We start from the raw sequence: 5,332 nt of genomic DNA on the forward strand, positions 1-5,332 counted from the left end.
ATATTAGTATGGCCATCTCAGCCTTTTTAACAGGAGTTTGTTTGAAGGATTGCCTTCCAAACCTTGACTGTGAATCCATGTTCTCTGATTATTCAAATATATTTCTTGCAGGCAGCAACATGTTGAATTCAATAATGTGGTCCATTTTTCACTCTGTTCCCTTAATTGGTACATTTAGTACATTGACATTGTGAGATATTATTCCTAGGTAGTTTTGTAATATCATTTTTATAGAAGTTTGGTGTGTTTGTGGGGTTTGTCTTATCTTCAAGTAGGCCCTTCTGGTTTTTTAAGACTTTTTATTAGTTTGTAAATTTCTTGAGCATTTGTTTCTCTATATTCTTTCTTTAGCCCCGACTTTTTTTTGTGGGGGACATACCTGGTGGTGCTCAGAATTACTTTTGGCTATCCGCTTTTGTTTTTATTTCAGGACCATGGTTATTATGTGGTGCTTGTCTTTACTGCTGTAGTTCTCATTGTATTTTTTTTTGTTTGATTTTTCTTTCTTATTGTAGAGTTTCTCTTCTTTTTTCCCTTTCTTCTCTCAAACTGATGTTGAGAGCCTCTAAGGATTCTGCCTATTTTTAGTTTGTTTAATTTTTACCCCATTTTATTGCTTTTCTTTTCTTTAAACAGAACCACATAACTTGAACCATCTTGTTCCGCCTCTCAAATGGAGGGGGAAATAATGGAGGGTACCAAGACCAAACAGTTGTATGATCATTAATAAAAAATGATCGGAATTAAACACCAAATCCAAAGCCAATGGCATCAGAATTGATACCCAGCCTACAACAAGCTAGACACAGAGAGAACCACTTATACTAGCAGCCCCGGGGGATAAGAGTGGGGTATATGGGATGCAAGCTGGGAACAGGGGTGGTGGGATGACAATTTTGGTGATGGAAATTTCTCTGATTCATTGTTAATATGTACCTAAAATATTTCTGTGAAAGATATGTAATCCACTTTGGTCAAAATAAAAATTATATATGATATATTATATACAAATATCATAAATCATAAATTTTATAATTTATAATATAAGTAATATTATGTAAATTATAAATAAATATTATATATTTATATTATTAATAACTTTTAATTATTAACACATTGTTATAATTATTATAATATAATATAATTATATAATCATATATTATATAATATAATTATAATGATTGCAGTTATATTGTTATTAAATATTATATTTATATTTATATAATATTTTATATGATATAACATAATGTATAATGTTATGTATTATGATATATGCTATATATCATAATATTTATATTATATATTACATATTATATATTCTATTATAATAAAAAATTGCTCCTGGCTTGTGGGGCCTATGGGACACCAGGGGATCGAACTGCAGTCCATCCTAGGCTAGTGTGCGCAAGACAAATGCCTTACCACTTGTGTCATGGCTCTGGCCCCTCATGGAGCCTTTTTCAGTATATCCCACTACTGGCTTTGGTTCTGGAGAATTGATTGTTATAAATATTCTGTAAATCTTAAGCATGCTTCCTTGTAAGTAATTTCCCATTTTGATTTTGTTGCTTTAAATAGTCTATATGTATGAATTTCATGATTGCCAATTGGATGTGCCTTAAGGTGCATTTATTTGGATATCTTTTGGCTGGTGGTTAGAAGGAAATCAGGCTGTAGGTGCACTCACTCTTCAGCTCTAGTAACTTTTCAACAATGAGTTATCTGACTATTGCTTCTCATAGAGGGTTTCTCCTATATCTCTGGACCCTAACTATTTTCATCTTGTTTTTGTTGAATTTATCACATAGATCTATCACCCTCTTTCACATATTTTGAGAGGTTTTTTTTTTTTTTTTTTTTTTACATTTTCTGTTCATTTATTTTAAGGCTTTTTCAACTTCTTTTCTTTGTATAGGGGTTTTATTCAGCTCATGTTCTAGCTCACCATGTCTGTCCTAAGCAGCTGCTACACTTTTGTTGAGGCCTTTCAATGAGTTTTTCATTTCACCTATCAAGTTTTTTATTTCTGTTATTCTATGCGAAGTTTTCTTGTTTCTACTCTCCTCTCTTTTGAATCTGATTGGCTGTCTATTGCATAGTGTCTTTGAGTTCTTTGAACATCCACAACATTTCCATCCTAAAGTTCTAATCAGAGAGCCTACAAAGGTGGCTGATGCTATTTTGGTCTTCAGAACTGAAGTCTTCATTAATTACCATATTTTCCGGCGTATAAGACGACTTTTGAAACAAAAAAAAAAAGTCAACCGAAAATCGGGGGTCGTCTTATACGCCGAGTATATCCTGAAAATGTTTTGATATGCCGCTAAACGAAAATTGTCTGAATATTGCCACAAAACGAATTTTCCAACTTGATCCTGCACCAATCACTGAAAGGCTGCTCGGACCGCCTCTCTAACTCAACCAATCCAAGCAGGCTTTTTATGCATGCAAATTAGACAATGTTCTGGACCCGAATCTACACTGTAAAAAGCCTGCTCAGAGTGGCCAGAGTCAGAGAGGAAGTCTATTACAGTATAACCTCTGAACCTTTGCTTGTTGTGATTGGCTCACTGTGGTACATACAGTTGCAGCATAGGAACGTTCTGTTTGATACAGTGAATATAGGCCTAACCTATGTTTTAACTGCAAAATTAGGGGGTCACCTTATACGCCCGGTTGTCTTATACGCCGGCAAATACGGTAACTGTGCTGGGGTTCTGCATTGTTTCCCCATTGTGACCTTTCAATGTGGTGGTGTTGTGGGGCTCCTTGACTAGAAAAATGTGCAACTGTGGAGTGAAGCTGTGCACCTGCATTTTCTCTTGGTTCACTAGTCTGAGTTCAAAATAGCTTTTTAATCCCAAATGCTATCAGCCACAGTCACCACTACCAGTCAATGATCCTGTATGTTTCAAGGCTAAGTTTGTTAAGAATGCAAGACACACAAGCCAGGCTATAAGCACCTGGAAGGGGGCAAGGTACCTAAATAGCTACTGCTTTATATTTAGCCACTGCCAATTTTTTTCAACAGCTGCCATCACCACCACCACCACCACCACCACTGTTCTATTTTAATTTTTGACGTACAAACTATTACTGCTACCATAACATCTGATTTCTATTAGTACTATTATAGCAACTGGCTTCTATCAAAATTTATTTTAATTAATTTAGCATCCTAATGGATTTGGATACTTAGCATAATATAAAATATTTGAAAGTATGTGAATGAAAGAATTGAGGGAAGCATTAATAGTGGTTTTATAACAGTTCAGAAGAGTGAGTTATTATAGAGGCCTAGCAATTTGTAAATTTATAAAAATTACAGAATTTAATTGAATTATCACTGTGTGCATGTATTATTTTCATAAGAGAACATTTTTTTATAAAATTCTCCTTTATTTAAAATGTCTAGAATAATTCCTCAATTAGAAGTTCTTTTGCCTATAGTCCCTAGAATTGTATTCATTTCTTTCCCTAAAATCTACAGAGTATATTTACAAAATTAAAATGTTTAATAATTTTCCTGGAGAGTATTAAAATGAGATAAAAATTTATTAGCATAATCTTAGAGATGACATTAAATCTAAAATTTCAACAGAGCAATAGAATCTCAGACTTACTGAGTCTCCAGGAAACTCAAAGATCTCGAGTTGTTGAGTCATTAGGCTCCAAATGGCAATATATAATTTATAAAAAGATTAGTTTACATTTCAGAGTATAAGCCATCATAAGGATTTCATCACATAGGCTATAAGAACAACTTTCTCAAAGTATAGATTTTCTTTCATTTACAATTGAAATTTAGAATATGATATTCCAACTTGATTTTATCCCAGACTAAACAAATTATTTTGATTAAGTCAACTAATGACATCCAGAACAAATAATGGATAGACATTGAATGTGCTGAAAGAGATGGAGGTTTTGATGGAAAATGTGTACTTAAATAGGAGATCACCAAAACTAGATTTAAATTAATCTGCTATTTACAATTCACTTATGATATATTTTTCCTCTTGAAAATAAGGTACCATAAAAGACATGGGAGTTCAAAGTCTCAGGTCTGACTAACCCAGTGAATAACTGAAGGTTGTGGAATACAGGAACTCTGACTTCCATCTGCTCTAATGACAATTCAGTGGGATTGTCATGGAACACAGATTTCAGTGTCTCTGGGGAAAGCTGACAAACACAATTCCCCATTTAGTTATGTCCGTAACTGGTCATCTGGCATGGCAAAGCCATCCGGCTGCCTGTCCTATGGGACTCTGTACAACACTGATCCATTTTTTACCTGCTCAGCTGGTGCCAACCCAAGCAAGACCTTACTCTTAGTGACCTTGATAGCCCAATCTGGATAATTACAGCAGGCAGCTAAGTTTGCTCTATACTTCCATTTATAAAAGAATAATTTTTATTTTCATAGATACTTCCAATGATATCTGAGTAGAGATTTGGAGGCAAGGGGAAGAGAAATGGGTTATTATTGAGTAGTAGCATTAAATTCTATAACTCAGTGCTCAATTTGAGGATTTGTTTTGCCATCTCTCTCATCTTCATCAACTACTATTAAAATATTCACTATTAAATAATAGACCATTTAAACGTAAAACTTTTAATAATAAATAGGGATTTATTATATGTTTTGAAGAAGTATTTAAGAAGGAGACTAACAATTCATTAATATTTACAGTCGCATTCCATGTGATTTTGATTAAGTGCTATAGAGGTACTAATAAGGACATAGTTAACGATTTTAGAATTTACTGTTATGACTTGAGAGTGTGAATAATAGTTGATTAGAAGTGACAATCTTGACTGTCATGACATGACTGTGAGCTGCTCCTAAGTTATAAAGCACCTAGTTTTAGTTAGATCAAATGCTTCTCTAAGGCTCATGTTGGAGAATTACTAATAATGATGATATTAATAATTACCTTGAAAAACTCTTGCTCTCCTGGTTAGTTTCATCTTACATATGGCTTTTAAAAAAAAATTTATCCAGCAATTTTTTCCTTTGTGTTCCACCTTTTGGCACTCCTCTCACTGTACTTTGAGCAATTTCATACAGATATTTCTGATTTAAATTTCAAAATCAATTAAAATTTCTAGCTTACACCTATAGTTCTAGAGTCTCCCCTATATTTTTCTTTCGTCTTCTAGTTATGTAATACAGATCTTATGATTATTTATTATTGAGGTAAAGGAAGAAGAGCAGGTACCATGTTCTGAGTATTTTTTTTTTTTTTTTTGGTTTTTGGGCCACACTCAGCGGTGCTCAGGGGTTACTCCTTGCTGTCTGCTCAGAAATAGCTCCTGGCAGGCACGG

Source organism: Suncus etruscus, chromosome 12 (genome assembly GCF_024139225.1).
Source record: "Suncus etruscus isolate mSunEtr1 chromosome 12, mSunEtr1.pri.cur, whole genome shotgun sequence".
NCBI classification, from domain to species: domain Eukaryota; kingdom Metazoa; phylum Chordata; class Mammalia; order Eulipotyphla; family Soricidae; genus Suncus; species Suncus etruscus.